Source organism: Dendrobates tinctorius, unplaced genomic scaffold (assembly GCF_039654945.1).
Source record: "Dendrobates tinctorius isolate UK_male_01 unplaced genomic scaffold, ASM3965494v1 ptg000083l, whole genome shotgun sequence".
NCBI classification, from domain to species: Eukaryota; Metazoa; Chordata; class Amphibia; order Anura; family Dendrobatidae; genus Dendrobates; species Dendrobates tinctorius.
The window spans coordinates 11,082,780-11,100,496 of NW_027361751.1; the positions used below are offsets into that span (position 1 = coordinate 11,082,780).

At 46.2% G+C, this 17,717-nt stretch overlaps 1 protein-coding gene across 3 annotated transcripts in view; it reads left to right on the forward strand.

Moving 5' to 3' along the window:
* The window catches only part of IQGAP2 (IQ motif containing GTPase activating protein 2), a 401,653-nt gene that overhangs the window by 271,127 nt on the left and 112,809 nt on the right, over positions 1 to 17,717 (forward strand). The window lies entirely within an intron of this gene.

Below are 17,717 nucleotides of genomic sequence, written 5' to 3' on the forward strand. Positions count from 1 at the left end.
AGGATTGTATGAGATACTTTGTCAAATGCTTTGCTGAAGTCAAGATATACTATATCTACAGCATTTCCTTGATCCAGCCAATCAGTGATTCCGTCATAGAAGGAAATTAAGTTAGTTTGACATGACTTATTAGTTACAAACCCATGCTGACTCTGTTTAATCACTTCATTCTTATCCAGGTACTGACATACATGTTGTTTAATAATCTGTTCAAAGATCTTTCCTGGTATAGAAGTCAGACTCACTGGCCTATAGTTGCCTGGGTCCACCTTCTTCCCCTTTTTGAAGATAGGAACAACATTTGCTCTTCTCCAGTCTTCTGGGACTTCTCCTGTTCTCCAAGAATTTTCAAAGATTATGGAGAGCGGTTCAAAAATTTCTTCTGCTATCTCCTTCAGTACTCTGGGGTGTAATTCATCTGGACCTGGAGACTTGAATTCATTTAGGTTAGCTAAGTGTTTCCTCACTATCTTTCTGTTTATAGATATCCTGGATTCTTCTATTCCCTTAATAGGACAGTGAAGAACAGTTGATGTTACATTTCCTTTCTGAGAGAAAACAGATGCAAAATAGGAATTTAAAAGTTCGGCCTTCTCAACATCCTGTCTTACCATTTCATCATTTTCATCCTGTAAAAATCCTATAGCATCTTTGACTTTTCTTTTACTTTTGACATATCCCCAAAATCCTTTATTATTGCTTTTGACATCTCTTGCAAGCCTCAATTCATTTTCAGCTTTAGCTAATCTGATTTGGGCCCTGCAGGTTCTGCAGACAGCATTATATTCTTCTTTAGATATGCCTCCCTCTTTCCATTTTATAAACATTTTTTTCTTCCTTTTTAGCATGTGCTTAAGTTCTGTGTTCATCCATCCTGGTTTCCTTAAATGCTTGCTATTCTTCCCTCTTTTCGGAATTGTTAACAATTGTCCTTTGAGAATTTCACTTTTCAAGATTTCCCATCCTTCCTGGACATTTTTGTCTTTAAGGATATCCAGCCATTGGATCCCTCCAATTCTCTTTCTGAATCCCTTAAAATCTGCCTTTCTGAAATCTAACCTTGACGTCTGAGTCTTCACAGGTCTTCTCCTCTAGTTATGCAAAATTCTAAAATAGCATGGTCGCTACCTCCTAGGGTCCCAGCCACTTTTACCTCCTCAACCATTTCCTCCCTGTTTATAAGGATTAGAGCCAAGGTAGCAGTTCCCCTTGTTTTCTCCCCTACCTTTTGGAAGATAAAGTTGTTTCTTTGTGTCCCAGATTCCTGGCTACTGGAGAGACCCTCTCTAGTCTGCACTTCCAGTTCCGTCTTGGAATATCCACCTTGTTTGGAATAGTTGCAGACACCTGCCGGGCTTTGTGGGACGTTCTCTGTCCAGAATTTATGCCCCTGCCCACCGTGGAAAAGTGGCTTGAAAATGCAGAAAGATTCTGGACTGTCTGCAATTTCCCTAATTGTTTGGGTGCAGTGGATGGGAAACACATCAAGATTATAAAACCCAAGAGAACTGGATGAGAGTACTACAACTATAAAAAGTACTTCTCTACAGTACTAATGGCCATTTCTGATGCAGACTGTAAGTTTGTTGCAGTGGACATTGGTGCATTTGGCTGTGGAAATGACTCCCAGGCTTTTAAGAACTCAGATATGGGACGGAGGTTGTATGGCAACCAGTTCAATTTCCCCATGCCACGGCCTCTTCCCAACACCGAAGGTCCGCCGCAGCCCTTTGTAATGGTTGGGGATGAGGCATTCCAGATGTGCCAACACCTGCTCAAACCATACTCCAGCCGGGACTTGGACCACACTAAAAGAATTTTTAATTACAGGTTGACTAGAGCCAGAAGAACTGTAGAGTGTGCCTTTGGTATACTTGTGTCCAGATGGCGAATTCTCTCCACAGCCATTAATCTTAAACTAGAAACTGTGGATGAGGTGGTGAAGGCCTGTGTTGTTCTACACAATTTTGTGATGGATAGAGAGCACCCTAGTTTTGAACTAGATGATTCCTCTCCTAACCCCTTGCCAGAATTTAATCAGCACCCTCTACGGTCATCTGTTGAAGTAGGGCAAATGAGGGACCAATTTGCGACCTACTTCACCTCTGATGTTGGACGGGTGGCCTGGCAAGAGCAAATGGTGTAGCCTAATTTGTATGTGTTGTGTATGTTAATAAAACGCCTGTGTTTATACCTGTATGTTTTTTTCTTCAAAGTATGATACAACGCCAGGTTCATGACCATATAACGTGTATTTTCAACATCATCTGCTCACTTTGTACACACACATTAAATAGAGTATGAGGTTGTTTAGAACTTGGTTCACCAACTCCAGTCCTCAAGGTACACCAACAGATCATGTTTTCAGGATTCCCTTTGTATTGAACAGGTGATGCAATTATCACGTGAGCAATACTAAGGAAATCCTTAAAACATGATCTGTTGGTGGACCTTGAGGACTGGAGTTGGGGAACCCTGATTTACAAGGTCTATCTATAATAACCTTGGATTGTATTCCAAACAGTAAAATGATGTTACAAAACACCATCGTAGATTAACTGATAAGAATACTCATCAAGGTAACAATAGATAGTCCTTGCAATCAACACCATCATCTATTACGTTACCTGTTCAAAGATACTGAGGCCATGTAAAAAATGAACGTATATTGAGTTTTTCTTGTTTGCAGATGCATATCTCCAAAATTGACACACGAAACGTGTCATTTCGGGGCTATGTGTACACAAAAAAGAAAAGTGTACGGCGCAGTGTGTGTACGGTGCAGTGTGTGTAGGCGGCGAAAGACACATTAACCAAACATTATTTGAACAAAAAATATTCAATGTTTATTTTTTTTTTTAATAAATTTATTTTCACTTTGAAGGACGTTTGGGAGAAGTGTTGGATACTTTCGGGGTGTGGAGAGAGGATGAATGGCTGGAAACTGAGGAAGGGGTTCTAGGTGAAGGTGCTACTAAATTACTGGGGGAAGGGAGGTCAGGCATGATAAAGGAGGAAGGTTGCGAAACATTGGAAGGAAAGGGGGGATTGAGTAACAAAGTCTTTTGTTTTTTCTTCTTTGGGACTTGAGTCACCTGCCTGGACCAACTACCACCGTGTGACCGCCTTCCATGGCTTGACCGCCTAGAGCTGCTGGTCTGTGGACGATGTGAATAGAAAACAGAATGAGGGTCTCCCCTAGGGTGCTCGGTGGTGGCGCGGTCGGTGCTCCTTGTAGGTGAAATGGTGGTGACGGTGCTCATGGAAGGTGAATTACGCCCGGTGCTTCTGGTGGGAGAAGTGTGGGCAGTGCTCCAATCTGGTGAAGTGGTGGCGGTGCTACTGTGATGTTGAGTTTTGGAGGTGCCTTGAGGAGGCGAAGTGTTGGCGGTGATCCTCAGCAGAGTAGTGGTGGCGGTGCTCCTATGAGGAGATGTGGTGGTGGTCCTCTGAAGAGTGGTGGTTGGGGTGCTCCTTGTATGGTGCGGAGTTGTGGTGGTGCTCTCATGCATTGGAGAAGTGGCGGTGCTCCGATCCGGAGATGTTCTTTCTGTGCGAACAGGTGAAGAGGTGGTGGCCCAACGAGATTTAGCGCTGCAGGTGCGCCAAGATATGGTAACGGTGGCAGTACTGGTGCTCCAGACAGGAGCAGCGCATGACATGGTGATGGTGGTGGCGGGGGTGGAGTGTTCAGCAGCACTTGACATTGGTGTGGTATAGTGGTGCCCAGCTTGGCTAGGAATGTAGGTGGCTGTGCAGTGATATGCAGCAGAAGTCGGTACTGTGGTGAAGCGGATCAGTGGTGGCACAGGTGGGAATGACAACACTGACTGCTGCACGTACTGATTCTGCTGCATAGCCTGCAAGTAAGCAGTGTTGCAGGCGTGTAAGACAGTCAGCTGTTGCTCAGGACTAAGGTGATCCGCCATGCCCCTTTCAATTTTACTAAAGAAATGGTGCGCTGGTCTATTGAGGTCGGCCTCCAGCCGGTCAAGGAGCTGTGCTTGGAAAAGTGGAAGAGGTGTTCAATGTAGTTAAAACCATGTTCCATTAGAGAAAATCCACTTTCCACTCTTTCGGACAGCGTCTTGAGACTGGCATGAAAGGCCTCGCTCAAGTACATGAACTCGGGCAAGACAGGCCTGTCTGAGGCCCTCTGCCGCTGGCGGGTAGTGTCCGCATATCCAGTGGCAGAGACCTGGGACAGGGGAACACCTGATTGACCAGCTTCCTGGTCACCAGCTGTCCGTGTTGCAGACTTGCAACTTGCTTCCTGGCTGTCGGATGGCTGGGACGGGTCTGAGGTCGATCGATGAAGAACCGCTCCAGGGACAGGTTGCAGGGTGCTGCTCCAGGTGCTGTGGATAAAAAAGGTAAACATTAGTATCCAGCATTAACAAGACGGATCAGCTGTGGAATATAAATTAGGGTTAATAAGCCAAAAAAATTTAAAAAAAAAAATACTTAAACTCTGGTGGCAAGTACTGGTCGTAAGAATTCCAAGGCGCGATGATACCGATACTTGGTTCTTGTCCTTGCAGAAGAGCCACTGCGAACCTGTCCCTCAGCACGAACATCAGTTTTAAACGGTCCTTCATCGAGCGCCAACGTGTGCGGACTCTGTTCACTGTTGAAACAATGGAAAAGAAAAACAAAATTAGGCTGGACAACACAATGATGGTATCTGTATTACCACACACACCTGAGTTGTCATCAATGCTGAATCACCAATAATTCAAATAAAAATGCACTGACTATTGAACCTGAGGACACGTGTGTTTACTGCAAGCAGATCTCTTGCAGTAAACACACATGTATCATCAGGATCAAGAGTGAACCATAAAAAAGACACAGCATTCAATACACAATGCGTACACTATTGAACCTGAGGTCACATGTGTGTTTACTGCAAGCAGATCTCTTGCAGTAAACCCACATGTATCATCAGGATCAAGAGTGAACCATAAAAAAGACACAGCATTCAATACACAATGCGTACACTATTGAACCTGAGGACACGTGTGTTTACTGCAAGCAGATCTCTTGCAGTAAACACACATGTATCATCAGGATCAAGAGTGAACCATAAAAAAGACACAGCATTCAATACACAATGCGTACACTATTGAACCTGAGGACACGTGTGTTTACTGCAAGCAGATCTCTTGCAGTAAACCCACATGTATCATCAGGATCAAGCGTGAACCATAAAAAAGACACAGCATTCAATACACAATGCGTACACTATTGAACCTGAGGACACGTGTGTTTACTGCAAGCAGATCTCTTGCAGTAAACACACATGTATCATCAGGATCAAGAGTCAATTCAGCATCACACAACAGAGAAATACCCTCCATCAGTGCTGCAACCACTTCATTCCATAGCCGCCGGGTCACCACAATGTCCTTATACTGCTGGTCACGGCTATCCCACAATGCGACACGCTCCTGGACAAGGCTGATGAGTTGCTCATTGTCTAGATAGACGTCCTCATCCCGTTGTGGAACCTAGAAAAGAAATACATTTAGAATCTTTGCATTTATGGAGAGTGGTGATGGAGAAGAAAAAAAAAAGTGGAGAAAAGCTGGACAGAAAAAACAGAATCCAAATTTTTTTTTAAAAAATTAGGAAAAAACTTTCCTACCGTGCGTCTCCTTCCCGCCGTGCTTTGTGTACGCTGCTCCGGCTGCTCACCCTCATTTGGCTGGTCCGATGCAGAGGTCTGTAAAAGAAAATAAATAATTAAACATTTGGACAGGCAGGTATACTTCACAAGACAGCAAACTACTCACCTCACGCTCTGCGTCTGCCAGTTCTTCCACTGCTGGTGAGTATTCGGATCCAGAAGACATTCTAGCAAAAGAAAAAAATAAACCATTAGTACACATTATATATTTGAAAGCAAGGCCCACAGAAAAATTTTACTCACATTAAGCTGCTGTGATCCAAAATATCATCTCTGGCTGGGTGGGTGTCTTTTCTTCTTGCAGTATGTCTGGAGAGTGATGAGGTGGCACTACAAAGCCCTTCTTTTATCTCCCATGCTCCCAAACAATGTTTCTTGTTGAGGGGCTGGATTTAGACAGTGTCTAGACATTGTTTACTCTGAAATCGCACACGCTCGCTAAGCGCTGACATGCGCACTATACAGCGCACGCCAGCGCGCAAATAGACTGTAATATTTTTTTGCGCATTGCGTGCGCTGATCCGCGCATGCGCATTTTTAACGACGTTGGGCGGACCAAAAAATGCAACATGTAGCGTCTGGCGCGTCTGATCACAGACATGGCAAATGCGCAGTGCACTGAAACGCTGAGGCCTGCGTGCAATCGCTAGACACTACGCACGCCATTTTAAATATAGGGGACAAATGCGCATGCGACCGATAGCGCACAGTGCGCTGCGCGATAAAGCGTAAATGTGAAACCAGCCTTACAAATGGCGCGCTATTATCATCAGAATATATCATTAACCTTAAAGGTCGCTTTCCATCTGTCATATATGGGTTCTAAAAAATGTTTTGGCAGAATATGACTAAAAATAATGATTGCAAACTGCTATGTTTTATGTAATCAGTAGCATTCTTTTTAGGCATTCAAAGGGTTTTCACAAGGGATAACTTTAAAAAAAAAAAAATAAATAAATTGTCTCACACTGATAAAAAATAAACTGGTAATCATCAATCCCCCGCAGGTCTCATACCAACACTTATCTGATCCCTGCTGGTTTCATCTTACTGGTTATGTTCATACACACCAGATATTGCCAGAAATGTGTGCTCAGCCAATCACAGGCTAAGATGCGTTGTCTCTGTTACCAGTGATTGACTAAATGACATTTCCAGTTTGTCGATATTGGACCAGAAAGCACGGACCAGCAAGACCAGTTAAGTATTGAATTATGAGATGAAGGGGATAAGAGAGGTTGAGTATAACTATGTTCCTTTAAGCAGTCTGAGCCCTTTAAGGGATTGTCCAGGACTCTTAAGGCCCTTTTACATTTAGCGATGCACCAGCGATCCAACCAGCGATCCGACCCGGTCAGGATCGCTGGTGCATCGCTAAATGATCGCTAGTGAGCTTTCATACAGAAAGATCTCACTGCGATGCAGCAGCGACGCAGCGCACGATACTTACCATTCACACACAGCGATCCTGCGTCCTCCCGCCCGCCTCCACGCGTCGCTGGACGTCACAGCAGGAAGCCCAGCAGGAAGCAGACGACGAGAAATGGAGCCGGACATTCTCGCGCGATCAGCGATGAGCAGCGGTGGAGCCGGTCGCTGGTAAGTATCACACATAGCGATATCACTAGCAATATCGCTATAACGTCACAAAACCAGTGACGTTTTAGCGATATTGCTAGCGATATTGCTTAGTGTAAAACCCCCTTAACATTGATCACCAATCCTTAGGATAGGTCATTAATATCTTATCAGTAGGAGTACGATATCCGACACCACCACCGATCAGCTGTTCCCGGTGGCGGCTGGAACAGACCAGTTACGGAGCCACACAGAACACTTCCATCAACTGTATAGTGGCCATGGACGGGTACTGCATATTCACCACCTATTCAAATCAATGGGGCTAGATGTGCAGTATACTACTATTCCCGCCACAGAGCTGCGCAGCTCCTTAACTGCCGCCCACACCTGGCATAGGCCATCAATGTTAAAGTCCTGGAATATTACTCAAAAAAACACTTTCAATGTCCACAATACTCAAAAAAATTTCCTACAATAATAAATAGACAGAGTGGGATACAGTTTACTTTTCCCGTGTCTAGGGGTATGTGCACACAACACCTTTTAGGCTATGGGCCCACGTAGCGTTTTAAAACGCTCACTAAAAACCGGACTCCGTCCCAGAAATCGCGCGTTTTTTTCCGCGCGATTTCACCGCGATTATGATTGCGATTTTGCCGCGATTTTCGCATGCGATATTCAAGCACTTTCCAAGCGATTTGAAGCATCGCTTGGAAAGTGATTGACAGGTTGGTCACACTCGTCAAACATAGTATTTGACAAGTGTGAGCAGGTTTTTACTATTGAGGCCGCCTATGCGGCATCAATAGTAAAAGATAGAATGTTAAAATGCTAAAAAAAATAAAAAATCGGGGTATATTTACCTACCGGCGTCCCGCGCTGCATTCCCGGGCCTCAGCGTTCCCAGTAATGCCTTGCGAGACCTGTGATGACGTAGTCTCGCGTTGCTATAGCGATCTCGCGAGACCACGTCATTATAGGACTTTGCCGCAAGGCATTACTGGGAACGCTTAGGCCGGGAATGCAGCGCGGGACGCCGGAAGGTAAATATACCCCGATTTTTTTATTTTTTATTCTTTTTTTTACAGGGGTATGGTACCCTGGGCCTGGAGGACAGTCTCCTCTCCTCCACACCGTGGGTACCAACCGCACATGAGACGCTTAACTTCCCGCATGGTGGGCATAGCCACATGCGGGAAGTAAGCGATTCTCATGCATTCCTATGGGTGCGGAATCGCGGCAATTCTTTGCGATTCCGCACATAAGAATGAGCATGCTGCAATTTTTTTCCGCAATGTGATTCCTCCGCGGAAAAAAACGCAGCATTAGCACAGCATGTGCGGAATGCCATAGGAATGCATGGGGGGCGTTCTGTACACGATTTTTAAACGTTTTCACAGCGTTTTCGCACCGAAAATCGCGGCAAAAACGCTTAAAAATCGCTACGTGGGCACATAGCCTTACAGTCCAACTCGGGGGGCGGACACGCCACTGGTGTACCCTGTGGAGCTGCACAAGAGATTAGGGGGCTCATTACCACCTCCAAAGCAATATGCAGCTTTTGTCACAGACACGAAGAAGGGCCAAAATACTGTATTTGCATAGGCGCCCTGTTCTGTCTGTTTATTCGGACTCCCATGACAGCACCACGAGAGAGGGGATCCGCCCTATAGGAACAGGAAACCTACAGATACAAAAGGGCGGCACCTCTCCCACGCATCAGTTGGTTTCCTGTTCCTGAGGGGACGGGATCCTACAGAAGACCGGATCCCAGACCGGCCAGCCGATACAGGTAGCGAGGGGGTCTCCTACCTCGGCCTGGTGTGGATCTTCTGGAGGACGCCACGGTGGCCCAGGATGGGTGGCACGGCGGTGGCGTGTTCGGCAGGGAGCGGCGTCCGGAGGATGGCCGTCTCCGGGGTTAGGCCGCCGCCGGTGAGTATGCTTCCCCCGGGGGTTCCCGGCTCCGGCGGCGCAGGTACGGTGGCAGCGCGGCTGCAGGGGGCTGTGACCGGGTGGAGCTGCTTCCAGGGCTCCCGGGCGTCTCGCGTGACTTCCGGTCCTTCCCGGGGTAGCGGTGACGTCGGGGGGCGGGCGGAGGATGCGCTTCCGGGTCGGCGCGCCACTGCGCATGCCCGAAGAATCCAAGATGGCGGCGCCCATTGGAAACACCGATGGCGTCGGCTTTCGGGCCGGGTGCGGCGCCAGCTGGGGTAGGGAGCCCTGTTAGGGGGGGAGGGGCGCGGCGTGGATACTGCTGACCGGAGGAGGGGTATGTAGGCAGGACCCTGGCAGGGTACCTTGCCTTGGCCACATTATCACAAGCAGCAGCGTACAGCAGCAGCAGTGGTAATGGAGAGTGATCGAGAGCAACACCAGCAGCAGCAGAAGCAAGGGCGACAGCAGCGGCAAGCATCACTGCCGCCCCTGGATGACCTTCGGCAGGTCAAACAGAAAAAGGTGTCCCGTGACAGTAATGAGCGGGCGGGACGAAGTGACCAGTCCACTCGTAAGAGCTCCTCCAGGCAGACAGGAGCATCGACTGAGAAAAATCCCCCTCATTCTCCGGTACTTGATTGTGGCACTGGTAAGTGATCTTCGTGAAAGTTCACTCAGTGACGGGACCCCCCTTCTGTGTTTTTTTCTAGGGGAAAAAGGCTACAAGTAAGACTAAACATAGGGAATGCGCACTCTGTGCATGCCCATTACCGGACGCATGCCTCAAAAGATTGTGCCCCCCCTGTATTCAGCAGACGGTGGCAGAAGAGTCGCCCGCGGTAGCGGCGAGTTTAAGGGACATTGTCAGGGCAGAAATGAGGGAAACCCTAAAGTCCTTGTCCCAGCCGGGAAGTCAAAGGGGCGAGGTCCCGGTGGAGTCCGATTCCTCGGTAGAATGGAGAAAATGCAGAGACTCCCAGGCTTCATCTCCCTCGTCCTCCTCAGGAGAAGAGGACTCGGGGCGATTTTGTCTGCCTCTTGACCGGGTAGACAAGCTGGTCAAAGCAGTCAGAGGGACAATGGAGGTAGAGGAGCCTAAGCCCCAATTATCCATGCAGGATGTCATGTTCTGTGGGCTGGAACAGAGGAAGCGGAGAGTCTTCCCATTAAATCAAAAGATCCAGGATCTGATCCACAGAGAGTGGAAAAAACCGGATAAAAGAGGGTCGCTACCACCAGCCCTCAAACGCAGATACCCCTTCGACGATCCGGCAGTGAATACTTGGGACAGAGCCCCCAAATTAGACGCAGGCATTGCAAAGGCATCGAAAAGGTCCTCGCTACCCTTTGAGGACATGGGATCCCTTAAAGATCCCCTAGACAGAAAGGCAGATACTTTCCTTAAAAACACCTGGGAAATGGCGGCCGGGTCCTTAAGACCAGCAGTGGCATCAACGTGCACGGCCAGGTCCATGATGGTCTGGTTGGACCAGTTGGAGTCACAATTAAAACAGGGTACATCAAGACAGACAATTCTTGGGGCCCTACCAACCATCCAAGAGGGAGCAGCCTTCCTAGCAGATGCCTCAGCAGATGCAGTGAGAATGGCCGCCAGAGCAGCAGGTCTCTCTAATGCAGCTCGTAGATCCCTGTGGCTAAAGTGTTGGCAGGGAGACATTCAGTCCAGGGCAAATGCTCTGTGCGATTCCATGTGAGGGCGAATATTTGTTCGGCACTGTCCTAGACAAGCTGCTTGAGAAGGCGGGGGACGACAAGAAAAAATTCCCAAACCTTTCGTCTGCGTCCTACCGTCGTCCATTTGGTAGAAGGAGATTCGGCCAGGGGAGAAGGCGCAACTCTTCACCTATTAGAGATCGCCCCAGATGCGAAGACAGAAGGAGAAGAGATACGGGCTATATGTTCACACGCTCGTCGAGAGATCAAAAGAGACCAAATCAATGACTAGCAATTCCCGTGGGGGGTAGACTGTCATCCTTCTTCCCGGCATGGTCACAGATTACAAATAGTGACTGGGTGCGCAAGGTAATATCCACCGGGCTTAGATTGGAGTTTACCCAGGTCCCGCGGGACACCTTTAAACTAACCCCTTTAAGATCTTCTCCTCTCGAACAGGCGGCTTTAGAAGCGGAAGTCTTGAGCCTATGCCAGAAAAATGTCCTGGTAGAGGTTCCAGAAGCTGAAAGAGGAAGAGGGTTCTACTCTCCCCTGTTTCTAGTCCAGAAACCTGATAAGACATTCAGAACGATTATAAACCTTCGTTTCCTTAACAGGTTTTTGATTAATCGTACATTTAAGATGGAGTCCATTAATACAACAATAAAAATATTGTTTAAAGGTTGTTTTATGGCAGTCATAGATCTGAAAGATGCGTACTATCATGTACCTATCCATACAGACTTCCAGCAGTTCCTGAGAGTGGCGGTTTCAGTAGGTGGCACAGTGCGTCATTATCAGTATAGAGCCCTTCCCTTTGGTCTCTCAGCAGCACCTAGGGTATTTACAAAGATAGTGGCCGAGGTTATGGCTCATTTACGGGAGGTTGACGTCTTAATCATCCCATATTTAGATGATTTCTTGATTGTGGGAAAATCGGTGGGTCATTGTAGATCCCAGATAGAAAAAGCTAAAACCAGATTAGAAAACCTCGGATGGATTTTAAACTACGAGAAATCCCGACTCCAGCCCTTAAAAATACAGAAGTTTCTAGGCTTATTACTAAATTCAGAAACTCAGCAGTGCCTGCTGCCTCTAGATAAATTGCAAAAGATACAGGAGCAGGTTCTTCGGGCAATTGATAATCCGTCTATGACCCTCAGACAGGCCATGTCCCTGTTAGGCTCTCTAACTTCATGCATCCCAGCAGTCAGGTGGGCACAATTCCATACTAGAGCCCTTCAGAACGACGTCCTGGTTAATAGCAGGGCCTTAGAAGGCTCCTTACAAGGTCGAGTGTTGCTAAGCCCCTCAGCTGTTACATCGCTTAGATGGTGGCTCGATAGCGAGAACCTAGCATCAAGGGTGCCCTGGATAACACAGATAACCCGCATTATAACCACAGACGCTAGTTCCTTCGGTTGGGGAGCCCATATGGGGGACATAGTGGTACAGGGACATTGGGGGTCTGATTCTGAAATCTCATCCAACCAGAGAGAGCTATTGGCGATAGAACGGGCAGTCAAGAAACTCATTATGTACCTACAGGGCCATCACGTGAGGATACACTCGGACAACCAGGTAGCGGTAGCATATGTCAACCACCAAGGTGGAACCCGCTCCAGCGCTCTGATGCAGATAACAGAACGGCTCCTTCAGATAGCAGAGAGAAATTTTCTATCTTTAACCGCACTCCACATCAGCGGAAAGGACAACGTAAGAGCAGACTTTCTAAGCCGCAAGGCTCTAAGGCAAGGAGAATGGGCTTTGAACAAAGATATTTACCACCAGATTGTAGGCAGATGGGGTCAGCCAGAGGTAGACCTCTTTGCCACCAGAGAAAACAGAAAAGAAAAATCGTTCTGCTCTCTGAACCCCAGGGAAAATCCCCTGGCGGTGGATGCCCTCCTGATAAGATGGGACTTTTCTCTGGCATACGCCTTCCCGCCATTGAATCTTCTTCCTCTGGTAGTCAGGAAGATCAGAGAGGATCGGGCAAAAGTCATACTAATTGCCCCCTTTTGGCCCAGGAGGACCTGGTTCGCATGGTTGAGGACCATGTCGGTATGCGATCCCTGGGTACTGCCGAACCTTCCGGATCTCCTCTACCAGGGGCCAATCAGCCACCCACAAGTAGCAGGACTTCATTTGACGGCGTGGTGTTTGAAAGGTCACTGTTAAAGGATAGAGGGTTCTCCAAGAACTTAATTGACACCCTCCTAAAGAGCAGAAAATTAACTACCACTAACATCTATGCTAGGACCTGGAAACGATTCCTGTCCACCTTTCACTTTGACGTCAGAGACGGAATTCCCACGAAACATATTCTGGAGTTTCTCCAGAAAGGTTTCGAATTGGGTCTCTCCACAAGTATGTTAAAAATACAGGTTTCAGCCTTAGGAGCCCTGTTTGCAGGTGATATTGCAAAAAATTATTGGGTAGCGAGGTTTATCAGAGCAGCGGCCAGATCGAGACCTATACACAAAGACAGATGTGTGCCGTGGGACTTAAACTTAGTCCTTACAGCCATGACGGAAAGTCCGTTTGAACCTTTAGTTTCTGCCTCACTAAAGGTTATATCTCTTAAGACAGCATTTCTGGTAGCGATAACATCCGCACGTAGGGTGAGCGACATACAGGCACTTTCCAGATTGCCCCCTTACACAGAGTTCTTGCAAGATAGAGTAATCCTAAGGCCAGATCCAGCATACCTTCCCAAGGTAGCAACACAATTCCACAGGACACAAGAGATAGTTCTGCCTTCCTTCCTCCCTAATCCAACCAACCCTAAAGAGCAAAAACTTCAGGCATTAGATATTAGGAGATGCTTACTTACATATTTAGCAGCCACGGATCCTTGCAAGAAGGAGAACGCATTATTCCTATCCTTCCAAGGTCCCAGGAAAGGATACAGAGTATCAAAACGCACGTTAGCAAGGTGGATTAGGGAGGCTATCTCTCTTGCCTACACAGCAGGTGGCGGCCCGGCTCCACAGAATCTGAGGGCGCATTCCACTAGGGCCATGGCATCATCCTGGGCAGAAAGATCTGGAGTATCTATTGATCAGATATGTAAGGCGGCCACCTGGTCATCTCCTTCCACCTTTTTTAACCACTATCGGTTAGACATGGGTGCCTCCTCGGATCTCACCTTTGGGCTAAGGGTGCTGCAGGCTGTAGTCCCTCCCTAAGTTAGTTTACATCTCTGTAATTCTCTCGTGGTGCTGTCATGGGAGTCCGAATAAAGTATTAAGTTACGTACCGGTAACGGTATTTTTCGGAAGCCCATGACAGCACCCTTAGTTCCCTCCCTTGTTCACGTATAACGGTGCACTCCTTTAGAAGATTGTTCATAAAATTCCCTTATGTGGGAGATGGTGTAAAATAATTCTGGTAAATAGGGTAGATAGGTTGTATATATTATATGTTGTGTACTAACCATGGTAGCCTCTCAAGCTCTGTAATCCAACTGATGCGTGGGAGAGGTGCCGCCCTTTTGTATCTGTAGGTTTCCTGTTCCTATAGGACGGATCCCCTCTCTCGTGGTGCAATTCAATAGTGAGCCAACATTTTGCGAGCTTTGCCAGTTTCTCTCAGCTCTTCATCACTGGACAACATAGCCTGTCTAATTCATGATGAGCTGTGTCGTTCTCTACGGCAGAAAGCTTACTCCAGTCCAGTAAGATTTTTTTGGCGTGGTGCACACCACTTAGGCCTGTTTCACACATCCGTTTGTCACCATCAGTCAAAATCCGCCGTTTTGCAAAAGAAAAAACAGATCCGCCATTTTTCATTGCGGATCCGTTTTTTTCCCCATTGACTTGCATTATCGGCGGATTTTGACTGATGGTGATCCGTTGCATCCGCATGTCAGCAGATCCGCCAAGATTTTGGCGTCCGCTGACATGTCCGGACGGACCCTGCAACGTTTTTTCGCTGTCCGGATCCGCCATTTAGCATTTAACCCCCAATTCTGTCTGGCTGCTGGTCTCTCTCTCTCGGGACTCACGGACATTACAACATGCTCTCGCAACCTCGGGCTATGCCTTCACTTCCCGGCGACCCACTCGAACATGGCCGATTAGCGCGCGAAATTTAAACCATCGGCGGATCCGTACATCTGCCAATCCGGTAACACCCGTTCCTGTCAGTCCGCCTGCGGATCCGTTTTCCGCTATTTTGGCGGATTTTGACTGAACAGGAAAACTGATGTGTGAAACAGGCCTTAACCTATGCTCCAGATTCATTAAGGGGTGTGTGCCTCTTAATCAGTCAGGAGCGTCTTACTCCAATTCCCCCACTCATCAAGACCAGTGAGAAAATCGCCAGTGTTGCTGAATCGGGCCATAGTGTGCACATAGCCCAAGACTGCCTACAACTAGAGGGGAGGGAGAGCAGCAAGAAGAAAAGGTGAATTGTGGAATGTGTGCTAAAAACATCACACAACTAAGGCCAAATGTCACCAGCACCCTGCCACTAAAGAAAATGCATGGATTTCTAGGAGTGCAGATGGATGACATTTTTCACTTGTACTGACAGATTCAATAAAATATGTCTCTGCTAATCAAAGATAAAGGAAAAAAATCAAATAATCATAAATAAACTTTTATTACAATATAAAATAGTTTTTAGAGTAGATATAATATTACTTGAATATAATTACAGATGATAAATGTCAGCACAGTATTTCACATCTACAGAGCCCTTTGTTATGTTGTTGCAATGGACAAGTCTTTTACCTGCAGGTGACTCTTGTAATGCAGGAATCCAGTGTTGGGAATTCGAGCACGTCTGTTTTTGTCACCTTCAGCCACTGAACATCACTGGCAGATTGTTACTCTGTAAAAACATGTAGTTCTCAACCTTTCCATCTGCCCACTTGTTATGATAAAGCTAAACCAATTTTTTTTAAGGGATAGCATTCTTTGTTTTTTTTTATTTTTTTTTACTGATTAGAATAAAACATATACATTTTTTTCTATTTGTTTAGTTTTTTATATTTTTTTATATTGTGTTTCTGCCCAATTTTGAGGACCTCGTTCTTGTGATAGCTGCTGCAGTTTTGCCAGAGATTTGTTTTACAGCAGACATCACGGCAGAAAATAACAAATACTTAGTGACTTTTATGGATTAGTGTTGTGGGCACGCTCTGTGACATGTGCAGAGGTCACTCTGCAGGGAGAGTAAGGAAGAGCGTCGTCTTTTGACTGGTTGCATGTTAAGGTAGAATATCCTTCAGTTTTATGTTAGAGCTATTGTTGTTCGTTGTGGTCTTTGACCGCCAACATTGTTGCCCCCAGTGTACAAAGTAAAAAAGAGAAAAACCACGGGACATGTTAGCCCATTGTAAAAGATAAGAAACTAATGTAAGCCCCCGTTACACATAGCGATATCGTTAGCAATATCGCTATGTCTGATACTTACCTCCGACCAGCTCCCCCGCTGCTCATCATTGGTCGCGTGAGAAGGTCCTGGATCATTTCTCGTCGGGCGCTTCCTGTCGGGCTTCCTGTGGCGCCGACGAGCGACGCGTGGACGCGGGCGGGAGGATGTCAGGATCGCCGCGTCTGACAGGTAAGTAGCGATCCCCGACCCCTGCGATGTCGCTGGTGAGATCTGCCTGTGTGGCAGCTCACTAGCGACCACTTAGCGATGCACCAGCGATCCATATCGTTGTCGGGATCACTGGTGCATCGCTTAGTGTAACGGTACCCTAACAGTTATGTTGTTTCACAATTCATTGATAACCATGATAAAAAAAGATACAGGTTCAACTTATGAACCTTCCTTGTTGATCAAGAAGATTGCAAAAACCCCATTAAAACCATGCTAATTTCCCTATGTTGGGGGAAAAATAGGGTTAGACCTAAATGTACCTGCAATCTTGTATTCTATTTTTTTTCTTCTTAATCTTCTTTAATAAACTAACCATGACAATATGTTATGGCACATAGTTTCATAATCTCACTGCTCTTCATGAGTAAGCCTTGATTTAATTTTTATCTAATACGTCAATAGTACATGTGAGAATGAGAAACTTTCTAATATATCTTATTAGAGAAATCCGGGACTGATCATACCCAAACATTTCAAGTCACTGGTGAAATCTGTATTCAGTGAAGACAGATTTTTAATATATGGAGATAGGAGACAGAATTTGCTGCTGTTAATATTTTATGCAGACCGGATGGCTCGCTACTCCCCCTCTTCTACATGGGACTTTATAAGCAGCAACTGACATCTATCTCCATAAAGTAAAAATCTGTCTTCACTGAATTCAGATTTTACCCATGAATTTAGAATATATAGTATGAATGATCAGTCCAGAAGGAGAGAGAAGCAAATTTCTATAGCAAGATATATTGCAAAATTTATTAACTCTATCCTCATTTGTATTATTGATTTATGAAATAAAAATTAAGACTTCTTATTTTTTTTTCTCTCAATGTGGAGGATATACTCTTATTATCACTACAGTATAAAAAGATTACTAGAAAGATCTCTCGTTTATAAACCTTAAAAATCTCTTCATAGAGTAACCTAGACTTGAAATGTCACAATACTGGTTAAAAAGCCCTACAATGAACCTTTCTTCCCACTAAACCCGGTGTATAAGAGTATGTAATGTAGTGTGAAGGTTAGTATACTCTCCTACCACCACCTTCTCTGGGATCCAGTGCCCTTCTGCTCCTCTTCTCAGTGATGTCACTGCTCTGCAGACTCTCCCGGTCACGCTGGGCTCTATGTGACCCTGAAATAACTTTTATAACATATATATATATTTATATATATATAGCCTATAGAGAGTCATAATGAGGCGCCATAGAGTGATCCG